The following is a 23,964-nucleotide window of genomic DNA, read 5'->3' as shown; positions in this document are numbered from 1 at the left end:
CATCCTTTATTAAATTTAAATAGAGTTCAATCAGGCAATGACCAAATATCCCCTGGCTTCCCCCACACAATCAGATTATATGTAAATCTACCTTTTCCCTATAAGCAATTACTCCTTTAACACTGGTATGTTTTCCTGCATTCTTGTTTCAAATCACCATTAATTTTTTTTGGTATTACTAACAAGTGTTATATGAAATGCTCAACTATGGCTTACATATCTTTTTCAAATGTCTATGCTTTCCCTCTTGATTCTTATTATAGTCTGTGGACACCCCATGCTGGCTCATTTCTAGGCTTGTTATTTGCTGAAGAAAAAGCTGGGGGAGTGAGCTGATACAACAGGCTAGTTCGGTGACTACATGCTTGTCTCAGATATTTCTCTCACTGTGCTAGGTACCTCACAGTACCCGTCTGTCTCTCAGGGTGCTGTCTTCCACATAAGTGGGGTGATGTTTATATGACAGCATCATTGACTCATCCAGCTCCGTGATCCACAGGCACAGAACTGACTATCACTTTCCCTGCTTCATCCTCTCAAAGGAACGTTCTTCTCCACGGACTGATGACTTGGGTTTAAGTTCCTTAACTCTGCTTCCCTGCCCCCTTAGGAGCGGAGAATGAGGCTCAGAGTTCCTTCTTAAGCCTGTCTACACCCAAGACTTTGCCATTCCAATGAGAATATTGTTGCCTGGGCCCTGGATGGGTAGCCCAGTTGGTTCAAGCGTTGCCTCAGTACACCAAGGTTATGGGTTCGATCCCCAGTCAGGGCACATATAAGAATCTAGAAATGAATGCATAAATAAGTGGAACAACAAATTGATGTTCCTGTCTCCCACAAATCAATGAATATATATTTTTTAAAATTGTTGTTTGCACTCTTTAAGTCTCAGCTGTCTATTTTGGGGAACCCTGAACATTGCTCCAACATGTAGAGATACAGACTCCCTTCACATTTTGTCTCTGGTCTGATTTGACTAATTTCTATCAGTTATCCTTTATTATTAGGGTTAAGAGTGGTTGCTTTTTCCACTAAAGATGCTTTCTACTCTTTTATTTTTAACCATCGCGTTGCTTTTACTTCTTTCAGAGCGGAGAACCACAACAGCCTCATACTTACGATGTGAGCTACCACGAACGCCTCGGGTGCCCTGGGAGCAGTGGACTGCAACAGCCACACGAACCTGCAGCTCCCTGCTCCACCTCTCCCGCCCCTGCCGCGGCGCAGGCGCCATGAGCTGCCCCTGACCCGCAGTACCGCGCGGGGATTGAATTCCCTCTTCAAACCCTTCTCAGCCTGGCTTTCCAGGCACCACTGCTGACCGATGAAAGTGGGCACAGGACAAGAAAATCATTTTTCATTCTGTGTCTACATTCGGGATTCTTGCAAAAGTAAATCGTTTGCTTGTGAAATCCCTCCTCTGTAACTGCAAACAGTGCCATTTGTCCACTTAATCTTAGGGAGATTTTTCCAGTGACATCACTGATAGATCATCTTTGGATGCTGGGACTCCTGAAAGTCCAACTTGATTCATCGTCTTGACTTCCAACACAATCCACAAGCAGAGCAAGTTTTAAAACTTCTGACTTAAAGGCGCAGACACACATTGGAGAAATTGGAGAGAGGAGCGTCACCAGGTGTTAACCCAAGTAGCTCCACATCGGTGAGCCGGGGCCTGGGAAGTTCCACTGGTACCACTCTGCGTAGACTCTCGAGTTTCAGCTAGAATCTACCCTCTGCACATGGACGGAACAAATACTAAAGTAAACCAAACTTTCTATTTATTTGAGACTGCCTAAAATTAGTTTAACTACTAGCTTTGGATTCACAGCTTTTGCTCCAGTAAGAAAAATGGGTATATTTTTTAGGCATTACCATCTTATGATAATCAAAATCTTTGCAATTATTCTCTTTGTAAAGATAATTTTAAAATAAGGAAAGCTATTAAATATTTCTATTTCTAGGGTTTTTTTTTATAAAACAGATGCTATATATATACCATAAAACAAAGTGCTTGGCTATTTCTTTATTCACTTACTCACTTGTTCAGCATATATCTATTGAGTGCCTACTATGAGTCAGGTACTCTTCTAAAACCAAATGATACACTGATAAGCAACGCAGAAAAATCCTGCCTATTGCTGCTCACATTCCAGTGGGTATCACATCTTCAGTCAGCTCTGAATTGATAAGAGATGGCCCAGAATCCTTGGGATGATGAAGAGGATGGTAGTGAAGATTCAAAAGAACCATTTGAGCCCTGGCTGGTGTGGCTCAGTGGAATGAGTATCAGCCTGCGAACCAAAGGGTCGCTGGTTTAATTCTCAATCAGGGCACATGTCTGGGCTGCTGGCTTGGCCCCCAGAAGGGGGTATGTGAAAGGCAACCACACACTGATGTTTCTTTCCCTTCCTTCTCCCTCCCTTCCCCCCTCTCTAAAAATAAATAATAAGAATAAAATCTTTTTTTAAAAAAAGAACCATTTGAGAAGCTAATATACATTCTCTGGAATTTGAGAGACACGGGGTCAAGGTACTCAATCCATTACTGAACAAAGAAGCAGTGTGTGTAGCTAGAGCTACATACTGAAGAAAAGCTTGTGCCCATAGTAAGCTACACACCCATTGAGAGATGGGCGGGGTGGGGTCTGTTTTCCATGGATCAGGTATAGACCCTGTGGAATCACAGTCAGATCTAGTATCTGGCCATGAGTTCCCCCCAGATCTCCTGCAAGAGTGAGGCAGCTTCAATAGCAACAGGATGAAGGTGTCCCAGGTGTAGAAGTGGAGTGTGGGTGTGGCACTGGTCCCTTGGAAGCAGCGTCACTCAGGGCAGGAACTGCAGGTGAAGGTTTCCAGGACAGAAGCACCCACCCCAGAGGAAAAGGGTGAGTCTTGCGTTCCATCATGCTCAGCTGGTATGATCACCACTTTATAATGTTGCAATTCAGAAGGATTTTTCCTGCCACTTCCTTCTCCCTCCTCTATTCTATTATTAAAGTGTCCCCAAACAGCAACTTTTTAAAAACTTTTTAAATTAATTTTTTTAAAGAGAGGAGAAGCGGGGGAGAGAGAGAAAGAGACATCAATTTGTTGTTCCACTTTTTATGCATTCACTGGTAGATTCTTGTATGTGCCCTGACCAGGGATCAAACCTGCAAACTTCGTGTATCTGGACGATGTTCTAACCAACTGGGCTACCTGGCCAGGACTGAAGCAGCAACTTTTAGGTGGAGAATGCAGTAAAGCAAGAAAAGAAAAACATCAGATCCAAACCCCTCCTTACCCCAGCCTTTCAATCCCCAAGCCTGCGGCAGAGGAACTGGGGAAGAAGAGATTTGGCAGTGAATGAGATGTTGAACTTTTGATATTTATCTGTACTGTACTTCTAATTATTTAAGGACACAGAAACACCCTGGGACCTGACTGAGATTCTACCCGGGAGGCTGGAAATAACAAGTCCAAAGAACAAGTGAAAGAGAACAAAAGCTTTCTGCTTCAATCAATAACCAATTAAACGAGTTTAATTGTCATGAGTAGGAAGACATCCACAGCTAGGAATTGGACTTACTGGGAAAACAGGGGTGACATCACCGTGGACTCTTTTGACATTTAAAAGTGAAGCTAAACAAAGCCTCCTTGATCAATTTCTAAACACCCTGTATCCGTAGAAGATTAGAGATGCACAAAAAAGTGATTATACCTAGTCCACCATTGGGCATCTTTATCAAATTTTCCAAATACCCCTAATAATCTCCATCATGTAATCTCAGGAGAGGGAGACTGCGACCTACGAACTACAGAGCTCCCCGGTGAGTAATTGCTTTTCTTTTCTTTTTTACTGAGGTCTGTAAAAAGGTTCAGCTGTGGGCGAGTGAACAGTCTCCACTGGATAACAAAGTTCAACCAGAACAGGAGACGAAGGAGGCTGAGATGAAATATACTCGATGTCTTTAAATTTGCCTGCTCTGGAAGCATTGATCCAGGAATATTTAAGACGTGTCCCCAACTTACCATAGAAACAATCTTTCTGGACACATGGTGGGCAGCTACGAAGCCTTACAAAAGAGGAACAACACAGGGAGGACCTGCCTGTAAAGAACAACACCAAGTAATATCCCTAAAAATTATAGCCTGGTTGCCTAAATTTTGATACATGGAAAGACCGCACTCATCAGTCATTTCATTTATAAAATACTAAAAGATCACAGGATGCCGGTGAATAGTAAGCCGGATTTGGGGAAGGATAAATCCAGCAGACCTATGTGCTATCATTCCATGACAGACTGCCAGCCATTCTTGATGGAAAGGGAAGAAAAGACTTTAATCCTAGTCTTCAAGGATGTACTCATAAATAAAGTTGGAAAAATATTTTCAAAGTGCCTAACTATATGAATTCTCAACTTGTTAGAAGGCAAAACAGATGGAGGTTGCTCTCCCCTTTTCTTTCCTGGAGACAGGACAAGAGGGATGGTTAAACCTTAATTGAATGTATCGGGGTGGGAGGAGGCCTCCACCAAAATTTTGTCAATTGGGATGATGGGATTCATTCCGCAATTGGAGAAGACCCACTTTCTCCACTCTAAATAGGTCAATATTCCCAGTCTGCAATATTCATCTGTAAATGGCCTGGCAGATGGATTTATTTTATGCTACATTAATCCAAGAGGAATCAAAAGCTAGGGGATATTGCCCTCAAGAAAAAATGAGAGAGATTCAAGGGAGTCAGAAAACGCCAGTGAGGGAAAACCAGGGCAAGTGGAACAAAAACAGCAGAATTCATGGGATCTGAGCAAGTTTCGTCACACGGAGGACTAGAAAAACTCTGATCCATGTGGATAGAATCACGAGAAGACAGGAACTGGGTGCAGGATTTCATTGACCTTGAAACAGTTCTGACCTGACGCTGAGAGCACACTCCCTCAGGGGCCAGCGAGGCCTCGGGCGGCTTCCTCGGACTGTGGGAGGATGTTCCGTAGAGACCCACAATTGTCCACCAGCGTCACCCTGACTGAAATACGGCTCCGCTATGACAATGCGATCACCTCCTGAATCTTTGTCACCGATGGGAAGCCTGAGTAGCCTTTGCTCCAAACTGTACCATCGACGATTTACGTAACAGGTTTTATCACTCGTTACCGTTGCTTACAGGTCACACCACCGCTCCTGGTGACATGAATCGATGAACTGGTCTTTCTGTCCATCAACCCCTTACCCAATTGCATTCCCATTCTTACTGACTTAACAGCAAGCTCCCTTGCTACAGAATTCCTCAATTTCAATCATATCTACTAATGCTCCCCTTTATTTACAAAGTGGCACAGCCACACTTTGGATTTTATTATATGATATTGCTTCAAATCCATAAAGTCTGGGTCTCCTCTATGCAACTCTTTCATCCTCTCACTTGTATTAAACTCTCTCTTAAGCTTCCCTGTGATCTCTGAACCTTGGACACTAGAGTAAACACAACTAAATTGAAATACAAACTTCCGCGTTTATAGGACGTATGACTTCATAAAATCACTTTACAAATCTCAGGCTGTTTCTTGGTATAGCAACAGACCCAAATTGCCTGATAAAACTCAGCTCACACTCAATTTAACATTAAAAAACCCATGACAATACAGGAAATAGCAAAAACTGGCTACGACATTGTAAGCAAAAAAGGAGAAGGCCATATAGCATATCTGAGTGGAACTCCTATTAGCTGCACTGTCAACCAACGTGTATTGAGAAACATTCTTGGACTACACATCACATTTTCCAGTAAATAAAATATAGAAACCCCTCCCCCCAACCCGGAGAAAAAGGCTTTGCCTCTCTCTCCCTCTGTTTCCAACTGTGCGATACAAGGAATACAGTAACCAGCAGAGCAAACGACTATTCTTCAACTGTATGAACCACCGGAACCCCAACTGGCCAGGCTCTTGGATTCTCCTCCGTTATTGTATTCGTGGTCTATTCAGCATAAAAAAGGGATTGATTGAATGAACGAGTAAATGGTAGGAAAGAGACAAGGTCCCCATGGAGAAGAATGGTAAACAATTTATGGAGATCCTTGACTGTTGTGGAGGTAGAACGTGATTCCCCGCCCTCAGCTGTGAACTGTGTGCAGACCGCTTTCCAAGGACCCCAGCACGGAATGGGGGTGATGGAGGAAGGGCCCTGATGAAATCCAGGTGGTCAGGTGGTGATCAGGGATAAGTCCCGTTGCTAGAAAGTATCTTTGACATACGTAATGACCATGGTAATTTATCTCTGTGGTCTTGCTCCCCCCAAACTGTAAGATCAGTCTGATCACACACACACAAAAAAAGAATCAGACAAATCCCAGCTGAGGAACCATCATATCCAAGAAGAGCCAAAGGAGACACGCTGACTAAATGTGGTGCCCTGAGTAGGGTCCTGGAATATAAGGTAAAAAACACTAAGGACATCTGAATACCTGTGGACTTCTGTTAATAGTAACATATCAATACTGGTTCAATAATTTTAATAAAAGCACCACTGCAATGTAAGATGTTTATAACAGAGGAAGCTAGGTGAGGAATATAGGGGAGCTATTTACCTCATAGCTCTGTAAATCTAAAACTATTATAAAAATTAAATTAACCCACACATACAACTCCTCCCTCTCTGGGAGCAGACCCACACCATGCCACCACAACCTCACCATGAGCACCATACCTGAAAGGGATATTTCTTTTAGGAAATTGCTATACATTCAATAAAAACTTTACGTTAAAATCTTTAAAAGAAATGACTGAAGCAAGGAGAGCAAGGGAGACAGTAGATGAGGCTAGAGAGCTAGGGAAAAGGCCCTCGGGCACTGGGAAAATTCCTAACTTCGCCCAAGGGAGGCACTAGTTTCCAGCCAGCAACACGACATGATTTGTATTCACAGCAGGTTTGAAACATGTCCGTGAGGCCATGTGCAAAAGCTTACCCTCGATTTCTGTGACGCAACTATCTGGAAAGTCCTCGCTCCCTCTGGGTAGCCAAAATAAAGACACATTGCTAAAGGTAACAGTCACTCTGGGGAAAAAATCATTATTTCTCAACTCTCTCAGTTTCTTTGAGAATAAATATTCAGTGTTTCCGTCTCCTCTTCCTTTTCAGCCCTTATCTCTTCATGATAAAGGGTGAAATTTCTGGGTGATATAGGTAATGTCTGTTATTCGATAGACCGGTATGGTCTGGGTTCCTTCCTTGGGTACTGCGGCCTCCTGTTCCCATGTAATCCCCTTGTCCAGCATATCCTTCAGTACACAGTGACACCTGCTGTAGCATAATTGTTCCAGCCTGGCCTGGGACGTCAGGGAGCAGAAGGGACACTGCCTGGTGATTTAAAAACCTGAATGCTGGGCCTCCTTTGTCTAGATGAAAACCCCAGCTCTGCCACTTAACTCCCTGTCCAGAAGTTTCCCCTTGTGTGGAATTTAGATATTTATAACACCTACCATACAGGGTTGTTTTCCTGGTGAGGAGGAAGTGAGTTAATGTATGTGAAGAAGTTAAACCAATAATTACCATATAGTAAGTGCTATGTAAGTATTAGCTACTATTATTAATGGTCACAGCCTTCAAGTTTACATTTTTAATCAACAATTTATTTTTTAATAATTTTAGATATGCAAAAATAATAGAGGGTACCCTTCACCCAGTTTCCCCTGAAATTAGTATCCTATATAAGCATGACACATTTACTAAAACGAAAAGATTAACATGGGTACATTTATTGCATTACCTCCAGACTTTATTTGGATTTTGCCAGTTTTTAAATTAATGTCCTTTTTCTCTTCCAGGAGCCAATCCAGGACAGTACATCGCATTTAGCCTATTGTGTTTCTAAACTACCACACAGTAACTTCTGCTTCTGGCCACGGCAGAGGAGCGAATTCCAGACTCAGATAGGACTCTGGACAAAATGACGTGCTCAGGCAACCCATGGCAGCCTGCCGTGAGTGAGCACCGAAACAGTGGGCACACTCGAAGGGGCCCCGCGGTCACCTCGGGCATTTGTCAGGGGAGACTTCTGTGCAATGGAAGGAGGAAGAGGAGGCACAATGCGCTAGTTGGGCTGATGAGTGAGACTGCTGAAGCCACCTGTGGAGCAGGGCACCTAAGAACAGGGAGCCACGTGTCACCAGAAGCTCCCACGTCTGTGTGGGGCTCCCCACGGGGTCCGGGCCAGGGGCTGGGCTTGCAGGCCCAGGACCCAGCGGCTGGAGGCCTCCCGAGGATTGCCTGCCGCAGAGATGCCATCGTTATCATTCACACGAGGTCCCGGCCCAGCCAGAGTTGAGAGGCCTCACTGACCATCTCAGAAACGTCCTCTGAACTTCAGAAGGGTCGTGTATTAAGAAAGAACCGGCTCTAGAGTAAAAGCACACCTTAGGGCCAGGCTCAAAACTGAAGCCTCGCAAGACTGAAAGGACTGCAAGAACGAAATTTAATATTCTGGTTTAATGGAAAAAGCCATAATCCAGGCTCCCAACAACCTATCACCCGCAGCCCACACATTATAATAGAGATATGCGTGTCCATGAAAATAGAGAACACAAAGGGCAGGAGGGGTGAATGGAACCACTCCGTTACAAGGGTCATACCTTTCATGTATTTAAAGTTTTACACAGTATCACCACTAAGCAGGCTGTGCTTAGTACATACATCTCGATCATGAAAGCAACCTTACAACAGGGTGTAAGAAGTGCATGTCGCTGAAGAGGCAACAGAGTGATTGCACTAGAATATCACTAAAATGATATTTTACTAACCAAAAAGAAGTCAGGAGAGCAGAGAAAGAAAAATAAAACAGCAGATTCGGCAAATCAAAAGCAAGTAACAAAAAAGATAGATCCAAATCCAACCATATCAATAATTTCCTTAAATGTTAAAAAGCATACGTTTAAAAGAAAAAGAATGAAAAAGATACACTATGGAAATGGTATGCAAAAGAACACGGAAAGAGTTTTATTCATATCAGACTTAATGGGCCTGAAGACAAGAGGAATTATCAGAGATAGAGACATTTGTAATGATAAATGGGCCCATCCATAAAGAAGATGTAGCAAATCTAAAATGTAGGTGGCTAATAACTGAGCTTAAAAATAGATGAAGCAAGAGCCGACTGGACTAAAGAGACAAATAGAGAAATCTACAATGGGAAACGGAAAAATTAATTTCCTCTTTAATAGCTAGATAAAAATCTCAAAGGATGTGGAAGATCTAAAAATAATTATTAACCACTCTAACCTAACTGACCTTTACAGAACAATTTATCCAATAACTTCAGAATTCACATTTTTTTCACATTCGCATAGAGCGTTAGCCAAGACAGACGTCTTATGCTAAGACGTGAAACAAGTCTCGGTACATTAGAAGTTTGAAGTTTTATACAATATGTTCTCTAAATCCAATGAATGAGAAATCAGTAACAACTAGATATTAAAAATAACAATCACATATTTACAAAGGTCTCAAGTATTTGAAAGTTAAAAAACTTCTACGTAACCAGCCAAAGAAGAAATTATAAGAAAAATCAGTCCATATTTGAAAGCAAATGACAAAAATACACCAAGACATTTTGGAGGAAGCTAGAGTGCTTACAGGAAGTTTATCAATCTATCTTCAGGTTCTCCCTCCGGCAGGGAAGACGTGAGTTCTATTTGGAATAATTTCTATCCCTCCCAACTGTAGCGCAGGGCATGTTTTCTTGCAGCCTATTCTGAGGGCAAGAGCTGCCATGGAATGTTAGCGTAGAATCCAAGCCCCCCCCCCCCCCCCAGGGAACTTCCACAAGCTTGGAGGACGTAAGATTCTCACAGGTATGCACCGAGTCTCGGGGGGTAGGCAGAGGGCCACTGCCCCATGGCCACTTTGATTTCCACCTTTGTTAAAGGAGTTAAGAGGACTTTCGGGCCAGGGTTCAGGTCCTTTTCCAGAATGGGTCCTAAAATTATCCAGCACGACCTGCTGAATCTGCCTGGCTCACTCTGTTGATGTTTTATTAGCTGACTCCCATCTTTTGCCTTCCTCTGGAAAGAGAAGTCTCAGTCTGATCTGCCTTTTCGAGTTAATAAATTTTTTTCCTCTGAATGCTGCTCCTCATTAAAAGCAAACTCCACTTGTCCCAGGATGCCTAGGCTGGCATCAACCTCCCCTAAATGCCTTTTCTGACCTGTGGGTCATTGTTTAATCCACCACACACATTGTTGCCATTGTGTACTAATGGCCTGGGTGCACAGAAAACACACATTTTGTACTTCCAAAATGTTGGGTTCCCCAACGAGGATTAAATGAGTGGTAGTCAAAGATAGATTTAATCTAGTTCGAGTACCATAAGGCCTCCCACCACCTGCTTTGTCTGGGGTCGGGGGGGGGGGGCGCTCCTCAGAAGACCTCAGATCTACCACCCGATGCCTGTTGCTTAATCTCATCAACAATCCCATCGTTCCCGCTTCTTGCTTAATTCCTCTCCATCCAAAAAAGCAAGGGTGATTGCGGTGTGCATAGCACACGGAGACCTACTGGGCATGCTGCCATTCATTTTGACTGTACAACCGGGGACCTTGCTAAGCATCTGAGCATCGGGTTTATAGTCAGTCACCCAGCGACCAGTGTGCTAGGAGTCACATATACACAGTTTAAAGTCCCAGCAGGAAACAATTCTTGGAAATGCTTTCCCAAATGATGTCCTTTGTAGCAGCTGTAGCTTGAATAGAGTAGCCAAAGATCCCCGCACACTACTAAAGTTCAATTTAGGCATGAATAGTTTGTCCAGTTCAGCCACATGTCACACGGCCGGAATGTCTCCCAGACTCGGGTTTGCAGAGTGCCATCAGAAGGTGTCAGGTCCCCGAAGCAGGGTTGGTCTCGGTAGACGCAGCTCCCCGCTTCTGTGCATCTGGTATAATCGTGCTAAGGGATAATGTTGCTCTCTTGCTCTGCACTCTTGAGACATTAATATGATGTTAGGTTTCTCTCACTGCTTAACCCTCTTAGACATTCCTTTACACTCAACTATTATTTCTCTTCTTGATTTGTTTTTTATTTTTACCCAAACTTCCCCACCTTTGGAAGGGACATCAAGTTCAGCCACTATGCCAGTCCAGATTGCTACAGCAACACTGGTCTAGCCAAGCGTCTTTTTTTTCAATGTTTAGAGACTGGCTGGATTATTTTAGTGAAATCTAGTCTTCCTCCCCCCACCACACCCCAACATACACACAGGGTGAAACCTCTCACTTTGCTCCTGCAGGAGGTACAGCTCTCTGAGCCCGAGCTGTGGGCTTGGGAACACTGGCAGGCTCGAGGGCCCTCCTGCAGGAGCTGGGCGCTCAGTGCAGTGGAGAGAGGCAGCAGCCTGAGTCCTCTCCACTCCCCACTCGTGGCAAGGAGCGGTTGCTTTCACACCGTGGCTCAAGGACTGTGGGCCTCCGTCTTCTCAGCATGCGGTGACCAAGGCCCTGGGTTGCTCTTAACTCTCAGTGGTCCCGATACCCCATATTAACAGTCAGTTAAGTCAATAATACATCATTGTCATAGCAGTCATCTAGACACCCACACATGTGACTTTGATATTAATAGAACCTTCTCTTTCTGCCCACTGCCGTTGGGATGTACACATTTATAAATTATTGTCTCCTAACCACCAAAAATTCTTCAGTCAACTTACTGTAAGTTGGGAGACCTGGCCTTTCTGCCTCTTTCCTTTGGAAACTATGAAATAATCATGTCTTTCCAAGTCACCGAAGCCGAAGTCTTTTCCTTACCCCCTTCCTTTCTACTTGATTATACTCGTTCATGCCTAAAAGGACTTTCTGAGACTCATTACCATAAAAATAACTTCACACTTTGAAGGGTAGCAGAATATGCCACTCCAAATTATGCCTCTTTGGCATAAGCATTATTTTTTAATTCATTATTTTAAGAAACTGTAGACCCAAGACAAACTCTGAAAACAGTAGAAATTACCCTTGGTAGGAGACCTCTGCATTTGCAAAAGAAATTTGCCTTGGAAAGGGGGCCTGTTTCATGAAGGCACCTGGTCTGCAGTTAACTTTTTCACCTGAGAAGGTCATCCACAGGGCAGGGCAACCTTTGTTCCAGACATTTCCTCTTCTCCACTTCCCCTGAACTGCCTTCCCCTCTTGGACTCCCATGACCCTGAGCCTTTTTCCTTAGCTCAAGACGCGGTGCCTAAGCCTCAATCCTCCGGCTACCTTTTGAGTCTTGTATCTTTGGGGGGGTCCCGGAAGAACAACAAAATCAACAGAATAAATGTAACGATCTAATTGATTTTATTGACTGATTCATGAGTCAGGCAGAACCCCACGAGTAAATAGAGAGGTACTCTGAGAAATGCACAGTAAAGACTTTTACTGGCAGAATGAGGACGGGTGGCAGGGGTCTTACCCGCAGACCTCACAGAGTGTCTACCAGGAAATTGCACACTGATTGGTTTAAAATTCTCTCTGAAGAGAGATGGAAAATGCAGTGAACTTTGGCATTAAGTCTTGGCGGGGCTTAGCGGAAGGGACTCCATTTGGGCAGGGTTGTTTCTTTTTTTAACAGTACAAAACTAAAATATGTTGTTGTTTGTTTTTTCCTCTCTCCTGTTAATCCGTCTCCTTCCTCCAAGCCCCTAAACTCTGGCCACCTCAGCCTGAGCCCGCGTACATCCCCTCCTGAGACCAAAATGGCTTTGGGGTCATAGAAAATATTCTCTGATCTCCTACTCGAATGTGCTCCCCTTCCACCCCACCTGCCCACACTGCGTCCTTTCTCCCTTTGCTTGCTCTTCTTTTCTGCCTAACTTTGGAGCCCTTGTGGTCCAACTGTTCTCTTACGGCAAAACCCCCGCCCCCGTTTCTTCGTTTGCAACAGCCCCTTTCCCTCTCTTCCAATTGTGCGTTTGAACACGGTCTCTGCTTCACTAAGTCCAGATTTGACTTTTATTCCAGCCTGGTCCATAGCTTTTCCCAGTACTGCCTACCCTGTGACTTCCAAACAGAAGGGTCTGGTGTTTTCTGGTTAACCTTGAATTAATCCTCAGGCTAAAATAATGAGTCACCACCTGGGGCAAAGGGCTGCTGTCCCAGCCGAAGTCTTCACAGCCTCTGGCCCATCCAGCAGCCCCCTGGAGCCCAAGACCTGAAAGGACTTCCCTGTGGACCTCAGTAAAAATTGCCAGGAGGGGGATGGGTAGAAGAGGAAGAGGGTATGGGCGGAGAAATGGTGATAGAAAAAATGTAATTTAAATAAAAATTATATAAAAGTGTTTTTTTAAAAAGAGAAATTGCCAGCGTGTAGAGTCAAGAACTCAATAAACGGTATTGTTTTCAGCCTCTAAGTTTACAGGTATTTGTTTTGCAGCAAAAAGATTGATAACACGTTGGCTGAACATGGGAATGGGTCTCCATAAGAGACATCCACACCTGCAGAGAACTTTCACGAGTTTGAGTCAAACAGACAACCACTGCCAGGAAGCACAAATCTCAATGGACTGAGAAAACGCTCCAAAGAATGGCAGTCCTTCCATAAGTTCGAATCAAAGGAAGAAGAGATAAAAGGGATTATGGGAAATTTGCTGGTGGTAGGTTAGGGAATGAGTAGAAAGCAGAGCGCGGAGATCTTTGGAATTGGTTAAAAAGTACGAGGGAGAGACGGGTACTTCTTTTACTTTGGTGGGGACAGGAACATTAGCAGTTACCGTTCACAGCACGCGGAGCAGGTGTTCGGGGAGCAAGGTAACACTGCGGGGTTCCGTGGTCTGTGTTCTGGTGCAGCAAGTGTGTGCTGAGGGGTCTGGCAAAGGTTATCCTGACAACCCAAAGGCATGTTATCTTAGATGCCAAGAGGCAACAGACAAGCTCGTTTCAGGGAAAGATGAACCTTTGTCACGGAAGCTACAGGCCTGGGATGTGACTACCTTCCAGAATCCGCTTTGAGTTAGGAATCTATGTGTTCACACCACCTTGTGTGGTAACTTTCAGTCTCTGAGTTAATAGGGGCTGGCATGCTGGCTTCCCCTGATCTTGTCAGCTTCAGGACGTGGCCCCTTTTCTGCCCACAAATGAAAGAATCAGCAAACAAATGAATAAACAAATGAAGGACATCAATCTGGGACTGCGTTCCCTCCCAAGAAGGAAGGAGGCAAACGAGGAGTTGCGAAGCAAACTGCCACTGAGGCTTCTGTTCTGAGACGATACACGGCGTAGGAGCTGACGAGGATGAAAATAGGACTTTTGAGTCTATTTTTGAAACTTCAGTTGCTAGGGGGGTGTTTGGAGGTGTATCAAATGCATCACCCACCAAAAATATGGAGTCGTGATACTAAAAGAATATCAGTGGGTTCTTTGTGAGTCGTGCATTTGCTCTTGACTAGAGAATATCTTTAGGATATTGTGAAAAGTCAAAATCACAGAAAATCTGAATTAGTCTGTAAGGCATCTTTAAGAATGAGAGCATCTTCGTTCAACATGGACTTAGTGCGATACATGAGCCCTGCCCTCTGTATAGACCAGAGGTACTATGCCAGATGCTGGGAATAGACCAGAAAGAAAAAAAAAAAACCAGTCATTGCAACCAAAAACCTGGCAGTCTAGCTGAACACACTGACAATGACAACGCTCGGTGCAAAAACAGCAGAAAGGGATTTACTGCCTGTGTAACTAAATATTCTGGGCCAATGTGCATGCCAGTCATGGCTGGATTCAGGGATGAACTGATGTGGTCAGAATTTCATTTCTCTCCATTTATTAATTCTGCCTTCCTCTGTGTTAGTCTCATTTTTTGGTTCTACATGGTAGCAAGACGTAGCAAGGGTGGCAAGGGTTTCAGCCCCTATGACCTCTCTGGCTTCAGATTTCGAGGAAAGAAAACAAGCTCTTCTTCTTAGATATCCCAGCAAAACCTCCTCTTCTTGAGTGATGGGTCTATTCCGAATCAATCATTCTGGTGGGAGGGGTGGGGGGGCACTAAGAATGTGACTCACTAATTGGTTGAGACTGGACTGTGTGTTGATCTTGCTGGAGCTCTGGGGCTTGAGCTCTCGCCCAGATCACGTGAACTGAAAATGAGAAAGAGCAAGACCCCCGTCACCAGAAGTAGAGCAAATAAATGATGGTGTGCTAAGCACCATCACTGTGAACCACAGAGGACCTAGGGTTTGTCATTCTTCACTGCAGAATTTTACCCAGGGCTTATGGTTTGCGTTTGGATGTTGGCATTTGTCTTCTGATATGTGGGAGTTCAATCTTTATTGTTCTGGTTGTTCAATATGTCCATCTTCTCAGTGATTATTTCAGGAACTTCAGCAAAACTTTCCATAATTCCTACCACATCATTGATTATGGTTTTTTCAATGGGAAAAATGGAAATAAATTGTGAGTCTTATTATTGTCAAGAAAGTCCCATGAAGTATGCCATTTAAACACGTGGAACATACAAATCTGTTCAGTTTCTGTGAACAAAATCTTTGTTCTAGTTCTAACAGCTTACTGTTAAATGCTCCTGGCTACCTATATTTGTTTACTGGGGCTGCTGTAACAAAATACTATACACTGGGTGGCTTAAACCACAGCAATTTATTTCCTCACACTTCTGGAGTCTAGAAACCCAAGATCAAGGTGTTGGCAGGGTCGGCCTCTCCCGAGGCTGCTCACGTAGGCTTGTGCGTGTCTGCCTTCTCACTGTGTCCTTACCTGGTCTTTCTGCTGAATACTTCCCTGGTGTCTCTCTGGGTCCAAACTTCCTCTCCCTAGAAGAACTCCACTCAGATTGGATGAAGACCCACCCTAAAAACCCCATTTTACACAATCTCCTCTTACTGAACACCCTATCTCCAAACATAGTCATTAGGGGTTAGGGCTTCAACCTATGAATCTGGGGGTGCAATGAACCTATACCATCACCTGTCTGACCTCTACCACTTCTCAGATGCCCAATTCCATTTCCTCAACTAAGAGAGACCACCTGGCACTGCCTGGGCACCCCCTCCCTGTTGCGTGGCCTGGGAACATTCTTCAGGCAGTAAGTTGGGGCGACTGCAGGGCCCACCTCGTATCTTTTCCCGTCTCAGGGATTATTATGCCTCTCTCTCCGTCCATATCCTCTATTCATATTAGAGCTCACGCACTCACCCAGGAGGTTCACATTCTTCAGAGCACTCTTCTGCTTAGGGGCAAATAGTGTCACTGCTAGCCTTCTTAGATATTGCTGAATAGGAAAGAGCTTAATCGTGGAGGCCCAGGTTTTGACCGGATAAATGCAAGCGTCTCCTGCTGGAGGTGGGTCAGTGCCCATCATCAGCAAGTATTAGCTCTAGAATGACCACAGTTATCTAAGTAGGAGAGGAGGGAGTGGCGAAAGGACCCATAGTGATTTAGTGAGCCATTCAGAGTTGCACTGTACTAGCCATAGGTACTACGACCAAGTGTTCCAAGGATACTCTTTTAATTCATTAGCATAATTAAAGCGTGAAGACTTCCCCATGCCTTGGTCTCTATTGGGAAGAAAGGCTTATTGCCCTCCACTAACTTTGTCCTTAATTTATTTTGGGCTATAGCCTTGTCTACTCTAGCTTCTTCATTATTTTATTACATTCTGCTATGTATAGTGTTACATATATATACTTATATATTAGCATACTAACATAAAATACATATGCTGTGTGGGTATGTATACCTATGAAAGTATCCAGCCACGTAATATAACAAATAGAGGCATTGACTGAAGACACAAGGTACGAGAAACATCGTACATAGGATAATGATGCCCCATGATTCATCTCCAGTTACGGTCTTTTTGAGGAAATCTGGTTCCTTGGTAGTGGTTTGAACCAAGTCATTAGCAACTGCAGCACGATGTTCCTTCTGCTCTGGTCGCAGAAGCCCTGGGAGGAATTTCGCCACGGCATGCTTCCTGCCAAGATCCTGCTTCGGAGTCTCAGACACAGTAGTTTTTGGAATCCCCTGATCAGCTTCCAGTTCTCACAGTCAGTTGCTGATCTTTGTGGATTGCCACTCAGACACTTCCAACACTCTCAGATGTTCTGCTGGTTGCCGAGCTTCTAGAATGTGGATCACTTTCAACAGATTCCTGACTGTCTTTGAAGCACTTGTGCCACACTTTTATTATTTGCACTCAATGCATCATCCCTTCTAAATCATCTGAATAGTTTCTGTGGAGGAATGCTCAAGTTTAATGCAAAGTCTGATGCAGATTTGTTGTTCTACTTGCTTAGTCATTTTGAATGCAATGGCCACACAGTACACATGCTCACTCAATGGCGTCTGCTGCCCCCACTGACTAGTACAGTGAAGTTGTCACTGTTCACGCATGCCCATTCCAGTCCACTCTCCGTGGCTGCCAGGTCACATCAGTGTTGTGCAAAACCATTCTCTGGCTGACCTTGTATACTAGCACAGTAATATGTTATATATTGCTTTGTATTATATATACTCCACATCATACATACTACGTATATGTGAGAAACTCTCACACTTGTCTTCTTCACTATTGATTTTCCATTATGTTTTATAATGCTGTTACGGGCATGTTTTTAATGGAGGCATTCTTTTAAAGACATTTAAAAGAAAAGATATTCCTTTATTTTCAGGCATTTTCAAAAAGAGAATAGGTTAATATGTGATCTCAGTCTGTCATGTTGAACCAGAAATCACAAAAACTTTTTCAGTTCTTCGTGAGCTCTAGTTTTGGATTCATTTCTAAAGTAGAATAGGATAAATAAATGACAGTCTGGCTCAACAAACCAGAGTGCCACAGTTCTCCACATATTTTTGTTTCATTACTCCAATGAAAGAATCTCTTGAAATATAAAAATACACTAAGTATAAGAAGAAACAACAGGAGGCAAATTTCCATCAAGGAAGCAGCAGCACTGTTTTCCCACAATACACAAGGAAATGCTTAGTAAAAATGTCCAGAGATGGGTACCTAACTTCCGCTGTCAGCACAAATCTGTATTGATGTTATTAAACTACTCAGTAGTTAGGAAGTGTCCAGGATGGAGGGCAATTGGTCCACCTTAATGTCAGTGGGTGCAATGATTCCTAGGAGAAAAGAAACATTTCCTCAAAATAGAATTTCTCTGAAGAGACCATCCAAAGGGGTCATTATCTTACTAAGTGGCTCTTTGAAAGAAACAAAGTCTTAGCCCAGTGGATAGGCCCAGAACTACTTCACCTCGCCTAATCCACCAACCAGTGCTCATTGAGCAATGTGTATTTTACTCAGCATGTGGTCGGCAGATGAAAGCCCCACCAAAGATGTCCCAGCGCTGATCCCAGGAACCTGTCAATTTGTCAGTGTCACAAGGCAACAGAGATTTTGCAGATGTAATTTGCTGACTTTAAAATAGGAAGATTATCCTGGATTATTTGGGAGGGTCCAATGTAATCACATAAACCCTTGAAAAGTGGAGGAAGCAGTTAATCAGAAAGACGCAATGTGAGAAGAGCTTGATTCACTGTTGCTGGTGATGGAAGAAGGGGGCCCTGAGCCAAGGAACGCAGTGGCCTCTAGAAACGGAGAAGAACTCTGAGCTGACGGCCAGTGAGAAAGCAGGAGCATCAGTCCTGAGACCACCCGGAATTCAAGTGTGCCAACAACTTGAATGAGCCTGGAGGCAGGTCATCTATTCAGAAAGTAAAGCGATCTTGCTGACAACATAATTTATCTTGTGAGACTCAGAAAACAGCATTTTGTTGTTTTAAGCCATTAAAGTTGTGCTCATTTGCTATGACATCAATGGAAAAGTAATACATTGCTCTTGGCACTGGGGTGGATAATACCAACAGTAAATTAGATTTTCAGGACAGAATTCAGCTCATAATTTCTTCAGAGGTATTTTTGACATCAGTTAACATCTTGGTGCAAACCAAGTGTTGGGGAGTGATGATGTATCATACAACAAAGGAAGGAAGAATGAAGAATGCTAGGTGATACTCAATTTTTTATATGTGACTTTGGTTTAACTGACTCAAAACTAACATATGCTGTTGCGTCAGTTGAATTATTATCTAACAGATCACCCAGAGTCAGCAACCCTCAGTTGTTGAATATAAGTGGAATATCAGGATCTGGCTAGCAGCTTACTGCTTTGACCTAATTTCTCCAAACTAAAGATGAGATAATACAAGTTTCTGTTATCTCACAATAAGTAAGTGCAAATGCAGTGGATGAACTGGTTTAATGGTAGATGCCCAAGGCTCTGTGTGGGAGGATTTGATGGGGCAAGAAAAGAAGTAACTGCTATATTTGAGGAAAGCAAATTTAGGATATAAGAATTACCATACAGATTCAGAGAATAAGAGGAAACATTGTCGGAAGGACTACTTCTTTTCCCTGAAATCACCTTCAAAGATTAAGAACAGGCTCCCGAACTAAATTCTCGTCCACCCTGATAGAAATCCAACTATATATTATTACATCCAAACACAATTCGATCGTCATTCTATGTTGTTTAGACAAGACCACGATTTAGTGCTGCTCTGGGATTCCCAGTTTCTTACAGCATTTAGTGGGGGGTGGGGAGTAGGTATTGGAGGTTATGTCATAGAATGATTTGCCAGCAATTACATCTCAAAAGAAGTATCACTCACAGTCTAGGGAGGAGACTCCATGCAAACTGCAGTAGACAATGTAGTGTTCTGAACATTTCTGGATCCGCGCTATACACCCTTTCCCAGACCACTTAGTTATACCCCATTACCTGCATGGGTAGTCAAATCCATGGAGCAAAAGACTTGCATGTTATCTGTTCCAATTTCAAGGTGAGGTGGGATTTTTCTTCCCTGCCCCCTGCCCCCTGTGTGATATTACCGGGTCTCCATCTCATGATGGTACCAATTGTCCTGTTTTTGCAGAATTCGTTAGATCTCACTTTGTTTTGGCTGATGATCTTCAAGTGGACCTAAACCTCCCCAAGAACTCATAAATTACATACAAATTCACCCTGTAATACAAGTAAATGTTTTTCTAGTCAATGCTGGTTTTTCCCAATTTTTTTTATTTTGTAGTAAATTTCTATGAGTTTATTTGAGCCAAACTCAGGACATACACTGGGGAGCAAGATCTCAAATGCTCTCCCACCCCCATCGTTTTTTAAAGCTGACTAATCCTATAATTTGCATTCACGTACATACAGCTCCACCTGTAATCCTTCACTGTTACAATACTTTGGCCGAAGCCATATTTTACAACATCTTGGCTAAACCTGCTTAGCAGTAGCTTGCCAAACAAGTGTTTTAACGAAGGAAGTTAACTTGTTTTAAAATGATGACAGACTCACCAAGGTATTAGCACTATTCATTTACCTTCTCTAAAAAGTTCTTATAGTTCATAAAGGAAGACTGGGGGAGGAACAGAAGCTAATGATACAATTCTAACGATGTAAACCGTGTGACGGACATTTTGGGAAGACTGTTCTCAAGTAATAACTCTAAGAAATCATAGTTCTCCACAGGTAAGTGTCTACCTCAGGTTTTAATGTGTACGTTGGCACTTTTCATTTTATCAGCAGATTACGGATAAGTTGCTGCTAGATGCCTTCTTATGCAATCAGGTTACAGAAACTTTTCTATTTCTTGTCCAACCCTAACAGGACACATTTTTCTCCTTTTTCTCATTTACTTAGCTTTTCAATACCATGTTTATTTTGCATCCCCCATCTTTTCTTTTTAACAAAGCAAACACATTAAATTAAGCAAGAAAAAACTTGACAGGAAGCTATTCTTTCTAGAGAGATTTGGTGAGAGTTGGTGAAACAGAAAACGGGGCCAACAGCGAACCCTTCAGGCGAGTCAGGTACATACAGTTTTTTAGGGAGGGTCCTGTCCCGAGACTGGTTACCAAAGGGCAGAGGGAGGTGGAGATGAAAACTAGTGGTGTCATTCCCCTAGAATATTATATTTGGATAAGACACTTCAGAAATACGCCTGGGAAGTCGGATTCTCTGGGTAATTCCATTTCTTCTTAATTCCATTAAATTTTCCTTCAGTAGCAGTGTTTTGGTAGAAGAAGACCTTGGACTTTGTCTCGTCATTTTGTCACAGGATTTAATGTACTTAACAATGAGATGGAATTCGTTATTAGAACTTAGTTTTTATTTTATATTTACTTTCACTTTTCATTAATGCTTTCTCCCTTCTCCAATTTGCTTCTTCTTCTACGTTGTGTGACTTCCTTTCGTGCTTGTGTGTTTTGTCATGCTTCCTCTCTTCTGCTTCCCCAGAAGATCTTGCCAGTAAAAATTAGTAAGTAAAAACTTCTTGCCTTTCAGAAGTCTTTATTAACGTACCTGGCATTTACCAAAGTATTACAAAAGTGGTAATACTAAGCACTTTTGATTTTTTCCTTGTGTCTTCTAAGCTGGGGTCATATCACTTTGTGCCCCCGGAATAAGCTACCTAGAAGGGACTTATATATATATATTTTTTTTCAAAGATTTTATTTATTTATTTATCTTTAGAGGGGAAGGAGAGAGGGAGAGAAACATCAGTGTATGGTTGCCTTTTGTGCGTCCCCTGCTGGGAGTTAGCCTGCAAGGAACCGGCCTGCAACCCAGGCATGTGCCCTGACTGGGAATCAAACTGCGATCGTCTGGTTCGCAGGCCCGCGCTCAACCCACTGAGCTACACCAGCCAGGGCTTATATATTTCTTACATTACCTACAATATCAATCTGCGTTTCTCAAAAGGTTAGTCACCTGGGTGCTGGTAAGAATGCATATTCATAGGCCCTACTCCAGACTTGTAGAGTCGGAATCTGGAGGCAAAGTTCAGGAACCTGCCGTTGTATTTCTCTCACGAGCTGAACTTTCTCCTGTGCCTTAGCCTGACTTTCAGTCACTGCCTGGACATGCTCACTCGATGGTGTTTTCATCCTACAATCATACGGTGCATCTAACACGGAACTATGCACCAGCCATCTCCAACTCTGTCGTCATGCTGTTATCCTCGGAGTCATCTTTGGAATCACTCCTGTTTGTATTCCATCAGTTTTACTTAATCAGGTTACTGGCCTTTGTGCCAAACACTGAGAAAGACAGTGATGAACACAGACATGGGTCATTTCCTCAAGCACGGGAAAGATTCTTTTAGGGAGTAACCTGCTCCTAGATTCCGTTGTGTTTTTCTCAGACTATCATCCCCTTACTTCCCTTTTCAGCACCCTAATCTACAATCTCACCACTTATGCTAGGGCTGCTATGCTTTTTTCTTAATTAGTCTCTTTGCTCCTAAGCTCCCATCCCTTCTGAAAGATAAATCTGCTGAAAACTTAATCTTCACAATGACACTTCAAATGTATTTTGCCCCCACTTAATGTCTTCATTGTTTCCAGCTGCTTCCAGGCTATTTTCCAAAGTGGATTCATGACCGCTTAGTCTTTCCTCCAGATGAATTTTTCCTGAATAAACGCTTTGCCTCTATCAAATAGGTACCTGAACTTGATGTAAGTGTTTTTATTCATTTTCTGGACTCATGATTTAATTACACTTTCTGATTAACCAAACCTACTTTTCTCTCTGGGCCTTCCCTCCACCAACATGGCCCTCAGCACTTGTTCTTGCTTCAGGTCCTACGGTGATTCTCTGCTCTGCTCTCTAAGCCTTTTCCATGTGCTCCTTGGTAATATTCTTTGGTTTTTTTTAAACATATTTTTCCAATGCTTCAATTATTTCACTTGCTGAATGTAGGAGCAATGTTTTATAAACTTCTTAATCTCTTCCTTGTCTACACCAGACCTAAATGTTGTTCAACAAACATTAATCGAATTCTTTGCATTCATTTATTTATGCACTTCTTCATTAAGAAAAAATAAATCAATGGTCCATTGAGAACCATTATGGTCCTGTCTTTCATGGAGCTTATAATTTGGTTGGAAAGGCACACTTTCAACAACTAACTAAAATGAGATCAACTGCTTTATTCGTTTGTTAGTCCAGGAATATTTGATAACTATCTAACATAGGCCAGACCTTGTATTACACGCTGGGAATACAAAGCTGAACCTGACAGCCTTCACACATACACGACTAACAGGCAATATTATAAGTGCAAACAAAATATCCCAGGAGCACAAAGGTGAAACTAGCTCTGTAAAAATGTCAGACCTCACATTTCAGGTGGGTCTTTTTTTTCTCCTCAGGTGGGTCTTGGCAGTGAATCTAAACAAGGGTTGGATATTGCAATGTTCGTGCAAGGGGAGTATTCTGGTTAGCCCATTCCTGTGTTACCCTTCTGAGCAGAAACCTGAGCTGGGAGTGGAGGGCCAGACGCCAACGCAAAGCTGAGGATGCCTGCGGCCTTCTGGTGGTTCTCGGCCCAGGTGAATGCCTGGGTCTCAGCGCTCCGCCTTCATCTAGGCCCGACCCTGACCCTTCCCCCTCAGCATGGACAGATGTGCCCAGGGAAAGGCCCTCGTCCTTAGTCTTCAAAGCAAGGGGACAATTAATTCTGTGACCTTTCCGTCTAAGAATCAGGGAATGATAGAGTTAGAAAGAACACCCAAAATCACCCAGTTCAGTTTTTCTAATTTACATCTCCAAGAATCTCAGGGATTCTCAAAAAGGCAAATGAAATGGTGTGATCAATTCTTAATATTCCAAAACGCCTACCAGAAATTGCACATTTTCTGGTGGTTTTAAATGCCAGGCTTACTTGTTTTGTGCTAGAATTATACCAGATCGACATTAAACGGAGTTTCTGACTGAACTGACTGGGTGTACTTTGTTCTCCCATTGTTGAAATGCTTAGTTTGGTAAACAACGTTCAAAACGGGAGAATTCATGGTTGAGTCCATACAATTGGTAACATTTGTCATAACGTTTTCCACTTACAATGGATTGTTGGCTGACTTCATCTTAATCTGTCACGATACTGTGGAATGGCTTCAAACAGCAGAGTGTGGAGTCCCTGCCTCCCAGTCCAGTGCT

The sequence above is a fragment of the Sturnira hondurensis genome, unplaced genomic scaffold (assembly GCF_014824575.4).
Source record: "Sturnira hondurensis isolate 20B ecotype Veracruz unplaced genomic scaffold, ASM1482457v3 Scaffold0022215, whole genome shotgun sequence".
In the NCBI taxonomy this organism is placed as follows: Eukaryota; Metazoa; Chordata; class Mammalia; order Chiroptera; family Phyllostomidae; genus Sturnira; species Sturnira hondurensis.
Note: the sequence above shows the minus strand (reverse complement) of the source record.